Source organism: Triturus cristatus, chromosome 9 (genome assembly GCF_964204655.1).
Source record: "Triturus cristatus chromosome 9, aTriCri1.1, whole genome shotgun sequence".
Taxonomy (NCBI): domain Eukaryota; kingdom Metazoa; phylum Chordata; class Amphibia; order Caudata; family Salamandridae; genus Triturus; species Triturus cristatus.
In genome coordinates this window covers 1098172897-1098185005 of record NC_140592.1, presented here as the reverse complement: position 1 = coordinate 1098185005, position 12109 = coordinate 1098172897, and the positions used below count along the sequence as shown (strand labels likewise).

Sequence of the window (12109 nt, the reverse complement as noted above, 5' to 3'; positions counted from 1 at the left end):
CACCTCACTCAGTAACAGGGAAAATGCAGTTTGAACTCTTGAGAGGAAGAAAGCCTGCTATTAGTCTAGTACCATGGTGGTTGATGGAGAAACATTTCAAGAAATTTGGGTTTGTACAGGATGGTGAAATGAGAGAGAGTAGAGCAGTATCAGATGCGTACCAAAAGGTTTCTTAGTGAGGGAGTAGCCATACCTAAAATCGTGGTAGGACTGTATATCCCTGTTAAGAAACCTGGATTTGTTGACAAAAGGAAACCTCGTTATCAGACTATTGAGAATTGATTAAGTAATGGGTAGCGCAGTTCAGTTGGAGGCTGGCAAAGTTTGGAATTTATGTTGTGTAACTGTGTACAAGACCGGAAGGAGTGAATCGGTTCTGGAGAAGGAGCAGAATGGTAATTGTGATGGTTACATTATGGGAGGTGAAATAAATCAAGAGGACCACGTTGAATGAAAGGAAATGGGTGTCTTGTGGACGCAAAGAGGTGTAACCTGTTGTAGCAAAGTGGTGGACGCCCCTAGTAATGGGTTACGGTGGAGTAAAAGGAGGAAGAGGGTGCCAGCTTATCAGTAAAATTGTGTAGTTGGTTAAGCATTTATTGTAGAGTGTTGAATGCAAGTATTGTGGGATTTGTGATGCTGTTTGTATTATACAGAATATATCATTCTTGCTAGCTGCTGTAGTAGAGTATTCTGTGTTAGTAAAGAATAATTCTTGCAAACTGTCTTTGTACAGTTCCTGTGTTTTTGTTATTATGTTATTTCAAGTGTTAAAGGAAAAATAAGTTGTGTAGAAAAGGGGAAGATGTGTGACACAAGCTGCTAGGGAATGTGGATGTAGGGGTAGCCGGTGCCAATGTAGAAAGGAGAATGGTTGGGGGGGGGATAGAGTTGCAAGAAGGGTAGTTCAAGATCGTAACTGGGAATGCCCCGCTCTTCTCGTGCCGTACCTGCTTAATAAACTGCCTTGGATCTCCCTTACACAATGTGGAATCCATTACTTTAACATCCACCTGAGGTCGGGACAAGTGATGGAACAAATAACGTTTACAGCCGCATATTTAAAGTAACTCACCCCCAGGCAGTCATTCTCGCCTACAATCACATGCCATGGATGAGATAAACTGTATTATCACTACAATGCAATAACTCATTTGTTTACCTTTCCTACAGTTATGGAACAGTCAACATAAAAACTGAAATGTCCTTCCTCAAGCCATTTTAAAAAGTGTAATGATCGGCTAACTTTGTACACTAGTGCAGTGTATTGTTGCCAGGCGACACACTTGGAACAGCGAGCCGGATACCTACATTCCTGTGACAAACGAAGCTGCTCCTCGCTGCATTTCAAATTCCACACATTCTGGGATACAGACATCATCTTCATCATTATATTTATTTCAAACATGTAAAGAAGGCAGGACTCTTCACAAGAAACGGATAGACAAAATAAATAGCAGCATATGTGACGTGTATGGCTTTCTCACAATTTGAGGACCAACTTCAACTGAGGTGCACAAAAGATAGAATACCATTGTAGTGAAGCAAGGACCGCTATGTTGTGGTTCATGAATTCTTTATTCCACAAAAGTAAATATGCAAAGAACAGGTGAGCGCCAGGATACACCTCCACACGATCCCAAGTCTAACCGCTACTGCCTAAGAATGCGAATGCCATTCACCTAGTGACATTCCAAGCACGCTCCACTTTTACCTGAAAGGTAAACACATAACTGTTTGACAACAACCATAGACATTAAAGTAGGACACAACACATCCCCCCTCCTTAATAAACAAAAACAACAAACAAAACAAAATGCAAAACACTAACCAAACCCCCAACACAAAAACAAACATAACCACTAAACACTTGTAAGACAACCCACGAAACATAAAACAAACGGTACTGCACAATGTATTCCTTGAGCCAACTTGGCAAAACCCTTTTTCTTTTGCCTCCCCCCATACAATCACTATCTGAATTGACATTCCCCTGAGGAGGTACCGTGACTGACAGATGCACCACAGACCCTTCCCCCTCTGTAACAGAAAAGGTATCCTTGGTACCCTTATTAACAGATTCACCCATCACATCATCCTGAACCACACCACAATCACGCACACCTTCCGTAGCTAACTGCGACTGTAGAGTACTATTTTCAAAATAATCTTCCACCCACTCAAAATCTCCCCTTTGATCATTCACCTGATTTCCTCCATCCTGATTCTGACTACTAACCACAGCTATGTCTTTCAAATTCCACACTCTCCCATCTTCTAGTCTAACAGAATTCCTTAAGACTTCCACTACTTGCTTGGGTGCCTCAAATTTGCTCTCTCCTTTAACAACCTTGAACAGTTTCCTGACACGTACCCAATCTTCTACATCTATATTCACCTCCTTAGCACCATGGATCCTGTCATAATAATCTTTTGTTCTTGAATGTACCTCTTCCAACCTTTCTTTTACATCGGTAGGAGACCAATGTTGCACTTCACTTTGTACTAACCAACTAGGATTGCACTTACTCCTAGGTGTTCTACCCCTCATCATGACAAAAGGAGACAATCCAGTTTGAATTTGAGAAGTGATCCTGTACGACCACACTGCTTTTTGTACCTGTATTCTCCAATCTAGATTTTTGTTCATTGATGCTTGTATAACACCTTTGATCACCCTATTAAACCGTTCCACCGTGCCATTCCCGCTTGGATTGTATAGCGCAGTGGTTTTGTGTTTTACCCCACACCTCTTAAAATATTCCTTAGCCATATTTGAAAGAAACTGTACCCCATTATCCCTAAGAAGGCAACAGGTAAGCCCTCCATTACAAAGATATTATCTAAAAATCTTAGAACAGACTGAGTATCTGCTTTCTCCACAATTTCCACAATTGGCCATTTGGTAAACAAATCTATAGCCACCAAACCATACTCTTTCATTTCACCTACCGGTCCAAAAATGTCCACCGCAATAGTATCCCATGGAAAACTAGGAATCAATCCTTCACTCATTGTAGGTCTTAAAGTTTTAAGAGATTTGTCCGCCGAGCAACAAACTGGACAACCCTTCACAAATCCCTCAATCTCCTTTTCGATTCCAGGCCACCAAAACATCCCCTTCACAATCAACTTTGTTCTGACAATTCCAAAATGTCCCTCATGGCACAATTGTAATATCCTTCCACGCAACGTTTTTGGAGGAATTATTCTATCTCCTCTCAACAATAAATCTCTGTCTAGGGCCAGTTCCATCCGTACCTCCCAATAAGATTGCAAACTCCCCGTGATACTTGCCTTCCTTGGCCACCCATTACAAACGTACCTCAAAACTTTCTCCAACACCTCATCCTTTGACTGTTCCTCCAGCCATTCACCCTTGCTAATAGCAGATGCACCTGAATCATGTACCAAAGCCACACTACAATTCCCCCACGGATCATCCACACATTCCTCTAACGGAGTGGGCAATCTTGATAAGCAATCCGCCACCACATTTTCCTTGCCTGGAACATAAACCATCTTATAGATGAACTCCTTCATCCTCATCGATATTCTGACTAATCTAGCAGAAGCAACCGCTGTACCCTCACTTGATAAAATACGAACCAGAGGTCGGTGATCCGAATGAATCATCACAGGTTTCCCCCACACAAAAGCACGAAAATGTTCAAGTGCCCATGCACAAGCCAATGCCTCTCTCTCTATAATCGGATATTTACTTTCCGCAGGTGACAATGCTCTAGAAGCAAATAAAATTATTTCCTCTTTTCCATTCTTTCCTCTTTGTGACAGCACAGCACCAAGTCCCTTGTCACTAGCATCAGTAGTCAAACACTCTAAATTCGGATCAAAACTAGCAAGAGCATTTACTGCTTGAAGGTCCACCTTGACCTCCATAAATTCTCTTTCACACTCCTTACTCCAATCAAATTTAGCATTCTTCTTTAGAAGTGACCGAATATTGTAGACCTTTGATGCAAAGTTCTTTATGAACTTCGCACAATACTCTGCCATGCCCAAAAACGACCTTATCTCTTCCTTAGAAATAGGAGCAGGTGACTTAATTATGTTCTCGACCAACGACGGTTTTGGCCTTACCCCCTCCTCACTTATGATGTGCCCCAAATATGAGACACTTCTTTGCCCAAACTTACATTTAGTCAACTCGACCGTTAGCCCCACTGACTGCAAAATCTCTAAAACCTGAATCAATTTGTCATCGTGTTCTACTTTATTTTTTCCTGCTATCAAAATGTCGTCTTGGAAAAAACGCACCCCTTCCATATTGCCAAACAATCTATGCATTAGTCTCTGAAAGACTGCTGCAGCGGATGCAAGCCCAAAAGGCATACGTGTGAATTGGTAGCATCCAAATGGGGTAATAAAAGCCATGAGGTTTCTCGAATGTGGTTCTAATACTACCTGATGATAGGCAGCGGATAGGTCAATGGTGGAAAACCATGTAGCATCTCTCAATGACGATACCATCTCATTGATTTTTGGTAAAGGAAACTTCTCAATCACAATATTATTGTTTAACTGGCGCAAATCTATGCATAACCGGATCTTTCCGTTGAACTTACGGGCAACTACAACCGGAGAAACCTATTCAGATGTCTCCACTTCCTCAATGACTCCCTTACTCAAACACTGTATTTCACTTTTCACCTCATCTCTAATTAATATAGGAATAGGTCTTACTTTGTGAACTTTTGGTTGTGCGTCCCTTTTCAGTACTATTCTGTGCTCAAACCCTTTGAGTTCCCCTAAGTCTTTCCCAAACACCCTAGGAAATTTTTTGTTCAACACTTCACTCATCTTACTGCACTCATCCATTATAAGCACTTTTTCCACCCTATTTGGGTCTAAAATTATATGTAGATCCTTCTGATCAAACCAGCCTAAAACCGACGGTCCCCTCTTAGCTATATACAATTTTCCTCTCGTGGATCTTCCTTTAAATAGGAATGTCAACCATCTGAATCCTAGCATGCCAATTTTCTCTCCTGTATAACTCACTGGATTCACATCTGATTTGCTTAAATGGTTTCCGATTTTTCCTACAAATTTTTCTTTCCAAATCTCTTCGTTTATAATTGTGTAAGGTGATCCTAAATCCGCATACACCTTTACCTTTACCCCACCTAAAGATAATACACAAATAGGTTTCCCATCCATAGAATTATCCTCTATGTTCAACATGAAATTGCCTCTCACATTCTTCACACATTCTTCCTCCCCATTTCCATCCTCCTCATCACCATCCCATATGTACTTTACATTGCTGCGCCTACGACACATTTTGCTAAAATGCCGTAACAACCCACAAATACCACACTTTTTCTTTAACGCCGGGCACAGTTTTCTAAAAGCTAAATGCTCTCTACTATCGCAACGATAGCATCTTCTCTCATCAGTTTTAAGATCTCTCCCTTGGATCTTTGTAGGTTGGCTTGTCCATCTCCCTTGCGTATGTTGAAAGTTGGTTTTAACTTTGCTTTGTATTTTAAATACTGCATCCGTCGTCTTTTCAGGATCCTTCTCTGCTTCTTAATCACAGTCGCACATCTCCCAGACATCTCTGATTTCCTCATTATAGCCAACACATCCTCCAGTGGTGCATCATCATTAACCCATAAATGGTCTTGTAAAGGTGAATTATTATTGTACATGACCAAATGATCTCTAATTAAATCATCATGTAGATCACCAAACTTGCAATCTATAGCCAATTTCTTCAAGTCATCTAACCAATCATCCACAGTCTCATTTTTAGCTTGCTTCCTCTGAAAGAATCTGTGCCTTATTACTCCTATGCAAACCTTTGGAGCAAAATATCTGTCCATATCTTTTATCGCGTTTTCAAAAGTATCCAAATTTGCATCCAAAACTTAGACATTCTTGAATAAGTTTTCAACCCCACAGGTCCTAAGGAATGGAGAAGTATTCTCTTTTTCTGTTCCGGTTTCATTTTTCCCGCTTCATCTATAGCACAAATGTAATTTATAAAATACTCCTTCCACTCTAACCATTTAATACTTGGCTCCGCTCCGGTCGCCCAAAAAGTGTGTGGGTTGCTGATCATATAATTTTGTTGTGCCATATCTCCCCCTGTGAGATTTCCTTCGTTATCTCCTTTATCCATATTCAGTCGTTATGGTTCTTTTCCAACTGAACCCCACACACAATAATTAAAATGTAACTCCCGCCTTTATTCTGCCGCTTTTGGTATTCCCCGTCGGTCTCACCTGTTCCTGCTGCTTGTCAGCTATTCAGATCCCCTTGTGCTTCACCTCATATGAATTTCCCTTCAGCGTCTGCTTCTTCGTGTTGCTTTGACTACACACAACGCTGAAGATCAACGCTGAAAATCAATTAAAATGGCCGCCACGCAGGGTCACGCAACGTGACCTTGCGCGATTACGTTCCAGTATTCCTCACCACTGCGCATGCTCCTGACGTGTCCAGACACTCATCTTACGTCAGGAGCTCCACGCAGTCACAGCTCCGGAATCTCCACCGCAACTTGAACAATGCCACCAGCGCGGACTCTCCAACCGTCCAAGACCCTCTTGAAAAGTCACGTATGTTACCAAGTCCGTTTCCTTTTATCTCCACTTTCACCTCGCCTTCCGTCTGCTGTCTTGCAAAGTCCAACCAAAACGCCGTTGATTTCCGAAAAGGACCAAAAAATCCTTTAAACGCTGCAGCTCCGCATCCCGATCGTCGCCAATTGTAGTGAAGCAAGGACCGCTATGTTGTGGTTCATGAATTCTTTATTCCACAAAAGTAAATATGCAAAGAACAGGTGAGCGCCAGGATACACCTCCACACGATCCCAAGTCTAACCGCTACTGCCTAAGAATCCGAATGCCATTCACCTAGTGACATTCCAAGCACGCTCCACTTTTACCTTAAAGGTAAACACATAACTGTTTGACAACAACCATAGACATTAAAGTAGGACACAACAACCATGGTGAATTTTCTACAGTTTGAAAGCTAGGGATAAGGCAGGAACAGGGAAGGGTCTGAGAGATGGGCAATGGAAAGCCTGAAGGCTTAAATAACTTTGTGGATAGCCATACATCTTTCTAATGTTTTTGCAGCCATTTTGCGCAAATTCTGTCAGTGAGCCATAGGAGTAGGAAAGAGGTATGAAATTAATACAGCGAAAGTGTAAGGGTAGGAGTTTCTGCACAGAGCCCCATATTTCCACTGAGGAGAAAAAAAGAAAAATGTTATTGTGCATTTTTGCACAGTAAATTTCACTCCTGTCCTCACACACACAACCAATCCACTTTATATAGGCCACAATTATAAAATAAACCTTTCCATTCAGGCCCAGCATGCCTTCCAAAGATAAAGTAACAGTACTTCAGGACCATACAATTGACAACCATGCACTACATAAATGACTATACCAAACTGCCTGAGTGGGTGAGGTATATGAATAGATAGCAGATGTGGATTCAACGGCCTGAAGATCACTGGGGAAGCTAGGATCCAGCTAGATTATGAGATCCAACAAGTAACTCAGTGATGTGAAAATTTAAAACCACTATCTACAGCCCTAGAAGATGGATTCTTCTTGTAGGGAGTCTGTACACGTTAGAATAACGGTATCCCATTTCTGTCGCTAAGTGACAATAAAATGTTGGGTCGAGTCTGGCATTTCCTGTTCTTTGACAAAGGTTGGCGTGATGTGTTTTTTATATTTCAGTGCTCCAGGTCTTACAAGGATGAAGCTCAAAGGTTTAGAATTCAGTCATGCGAAAACTGGTCAAGTCCCACTTCTGGTGTATGTTTTCGTGCTCACCTAGAATATTAAAAACCTGCATTTGAGTGGCTTTCGACTTGTTTTTATACAGCCTTATGTTTTAACATGGCACTACCCTACCAACAGGGTGTTAGAGTGTTTTTACAGAGCAACAGTCGTACAGGAGGAGCCCCAGGGGTAGAAATTAACAGCAGGAGCCCCAGGGGTAGAAATTAACAGCATAAGTCAAAGAAACACATTCTTCTCATCAACAAGACATTTTTCAGCAAGAAGGATAAAGTTCCTATGGTGAGGAGACAATGAGCAAGCTAGTTAGTTGTGACAGTTGAAATTTAATATTTAAATGCTGTTTCAAGAGATACGTTTTACATTTTTTCAGAAGGGACCCAGGTCCGCATATTTCTTTAGGGAGATTGTGGAGACCGCCCTTGAGAATGATCTGTGTGAGGCTAAATAAGATTTTAATTTCTTGCTTTTTTAAGCGAACGACTTCTTTGCACTGTTTAACCAATAGTGTTCTTCACCACCAATGTGGTGTAGTGAGTGATGGTAGGACAGATTACCTATTTTCACGGCTTTGCAAGCCAGTTTAGATGTAATCCTGGTCTTCAGGAGGAACCAGCAGAGGTCTCTCAAAATGGGGGAAATTAGATTAAAATGTCCTTGTGTTTGTTAAGTAAGCAATTGAATGAATGAGGTAGATGTAGCTACTGTGAGTAGAGAATTTCCAAAATCAGATTTTGAGATGACCATGGCTTCGGATTAGGAAATTAAAGTCCAAATTAGAGAGAACATATTTTCATTTTGACTAGAAAACAGCTCCTCAGGTCGATTTGATGATGCAGTCGATGTGAGAGTTCATGGGAAAGTTTGAGCCAATCCAGAAACCCAGAAATGTAACCTCTTGACTTACTTTGGGTGTGAAGTCTTCAAATCTAAATTGAATTAACCAATTAATGTCAATAGGTACAAGTCTGCGGAATAAGATGAATTCTGTGGTCTCTCGTTTTAGTTTCACAAATGTTTATGATATTAATTTGTTTATTTTAGTTAGCAAGTCATTAATGTTGACGACGTTGTAGAAATCTTAATTTTTATATTCAGTTGTGTCTCGTGCGCATATTGATGGTTGAACACCTCAGAATCCTTTAGCAAAGAACCTGGTGAGTCCATAAACAGGTTGAAAAGTGTGAGGGCAGATCCATAAACCACCATCTGAGAACAATTCCTAAAAAATCTAATGATGCATATTTTTAGGGTTTTGGAAAGGTTCAATGATCAATTGTGTCAAATGCCACTGTGAAGTATAACAGTATCAAAAAACAGGCTTCCTTATTGTCAAACATGTGATGGATGTCGTTTATGATCTTGACTGGTGGTTTCAGTGCTGCATCCTTCGAAACAATCAAAGTGGTTACTTAGCAATAGGTTTTCTTTTTCTATGAACACACGGAGTTGATTAGCTGCACATCTTTTGATTACTTTGCCAAGCCAGTGGCAATGAGTCATTAATTAGTTCCACTTGGATTGATATGTATTTCTTTTCTTCGGTGGTGGTCGAGCTTATTAGCAATTTCTAGTATGCTGTTGTTAAAGTGAGCGATCATTTATTTACATTGGACTTGTGTGTGACAGGCAAGAAAACTCCACTGAAGTCAAATTCAAGCTTATGCGGGGTGATTCCTTAAAACAATCTCTTGACTTCTGTTCTTTCTACTTTTTATTTCTGATGCAAGTTTGAGATACTTGTAAAATGAGGTTATAGTGAGTCCAGACCAATCAACACGAATGGATCCAAGGAGGTGACATTTGACTGCTGCAGAACTGTTAAAAAGGGTGGTTCTTCTCATTACCACAGTAGATGTTCAAGTCCACAATAATCAAATTGTATAGGGAGGCAATTTGTAGCACGATAATGTATTTAACTCTTTCAGCAATTCATTTTTTGAGAGGTTTCGGCAGTCATTATTGTATGAATTTACAGAATTTCACTTGGTGAGATTGGTATGGCAGTTTTTTGAACTTGCCAAGAGCGGAGTGCAGACATTTGAATTTTCCATCCAGTAAAGGTGTATTAATGGATGAGAGCAGTGCCACCTCCATATGGATGGCTTCTTTCTTCTCTGGTGCTGTTATGCCTCTAAGAGAGGACACATCTAAGACCTGAGAGCTTTAATTTAGCAGGTCTTCAGTAAGGAAAGCCAGATCACTGTTGAGCTGAGAGATGCTATTCACAGTTTCAAAGTGGTGAGCATTTGTAGACCTGCAGTTGTATACAGAACATTAAATTACATTTCAAATGTTATTTGTCTTGTGGTGGATTGAGACCAACTAAATTTGTTCAAGTCTGGCGAGTTCAAAACTCTCTTTAGAACAGAACGAATATTATCCGGTCCTTCGGCGGGTCTTTCGAGAAATTGATTCGGAACTCCGTAGCTTTCTCTGGCTTGGTAGACAACCCAGGGTGGCGATAAAGACCCTGCAGAGGCACCAGTATAGCGGGGGGATCTCGCTTCCCAACATCGAGGCCTACTACTGGGCGGAACACCTCGTATACATTAATGATTGGCTTCACGCCCCGGCAATGCACCCGACGTTTGCTTTGGAAAGACATGTCATGGGCGCCCACTCGTGTCATTATTATTTATATGGTGGCAAGGGTACGGGACGGCTACTGATGGCCACTAAAATCACTCTGGCGATTTGGAAAAGGGCGACCCGGGAGATTGGCTGGGACAGGAAACTAAGTAGACAGACGCCCCTATGGCGTTGCACGTGGCTACCAGAACTAAACAAGTTGAGGGGGTTCACGCAATGGGATAACATCGGGGTGTCGACACTGGGAGACGTGCTAGTGAGGGGGGAGCTGAAATCCTTCTCGGTGCTCCGCAGGGAATTTGGATTGCTCCCCAAGCAGTACTATAAGTACGCGCAACTGAAACATGCTTGGCAGGCAGAAGGGATACAGACGGCGTCTCTTCCCGAATATGCACCTCTAGAGGGAAGATTGCTGCAGGAACACATGGTGGAAAGGGCGGTGTCCCTCACATATCGGACCCTCATGAACAATATGCCCGATAATCTGGGGGCGCTTCGGGCGAACTGGGAGGCGGACGTGGGTGAGATGGACGAGGTGGACTGGGATACAGTTCTCATGCACCCACGAGAGGTGGCGATTAAGTCCCGGCTACGGCTGATCCAATTCAATATTCTGCATAGAACGTACTTTGATAGACGCCGACTGTTCAAAATGGGATGGGTGGGGGACACGTCGTGTCTGAGGTGCGGAAGGGAGGGAGGGACTTTCTATCATATACTTTGGCTCTGCCAGCAGATTCAGGGGTACTGGCGGGGGATCCTAGGGGAACTGAGTAAGGTGCTGGAGGTGCCACTGCAGGAGGACCCCAAGTTAGTGCTACTGGGTATGACACATAATGTGGACCTCCCCCGCCCGCTGTTGATTTTCCTTGTGCTGGCTCTGGTGGTGGCAAAGAGGGACGTAGCAAAATACTGGGGGGCGCCCTCGCCACCCCGCTTAGAGGAGTGGAAGAGAGGTCTTGACATCTACATGGCGGCAGAAAGGGTCACGTACAAGGCGAGAGGCTGCCCCAAAAAATTCACCAGGATGTGGTCCAGATGGCGGAGGTATCACGGCCTGGAGGGGGGGCTCTAGTGGGGCGGTGGAATGGAGGGGGCCGGCATGGTTCATGGATGACGTCTACAGCCCTAGGGCACAGGCAGTGGTGTATACTGAAGACGCTGGTGTCACCCGCAGCATAAGTCCGAAACAGACTTCAGGTGTGATGAGAGAGGGGTGGGGGTGGAGGGCGGGCAAGGTGGGGGTGGTGCTCAATACTGACCTGTCTGTTTGGTTGTTTTACTTTGTGTGTAGCTGTAAACCAAAAATGCCAATAAAAATGTTTATTAAAAAAAAAAAAAAAAAAAAACTCTTTAGAACACTCTTCTTTACAATGTGTTTTGGTCCCTATGCAGCAGAAGTATGTTGCAAATGATGCAGTGGATTTGCTTTTAGAAAACAATGTATGATATTTGCATGCCAAATTCAGGCTTATTAGAAACAGGTATATGGCAGGAATTCACAATTGTTGTCCATTTTAGACACTGTAAGATATTTCTTCAGAACAAAAATATTGTTTTGTGATCCAGGTTAATTTAATTTAATAATATGTAGTGGTAGAACAGAGAACATGGTGCCTCTATTATTATTTTCCTGGTTTTGGTAAACAAATATGTAATTAGCACATCGGTAAGCAAGTTAACTCACATGAACAAGAAAATCAAAATGGCCACCCTTTTTGACAAAGA

At 42.2% G+C, this 12109-nt stretch overlaps 1 protein-coding gene across 1 annotated transcript in view; it reads right to left on the bottom strand.

Annotated features, from left to right (window-relative positions):
- SOS2 (SOS Ras/Rho guanine nucleotide exchange factor 2) overlaps positions 1-12109 on the bottom strand; it is a 324695-nt gene that overhangs the window by 301247 nt on the left and 11339 nt on the right. The window lies entirely within an intron of this gene.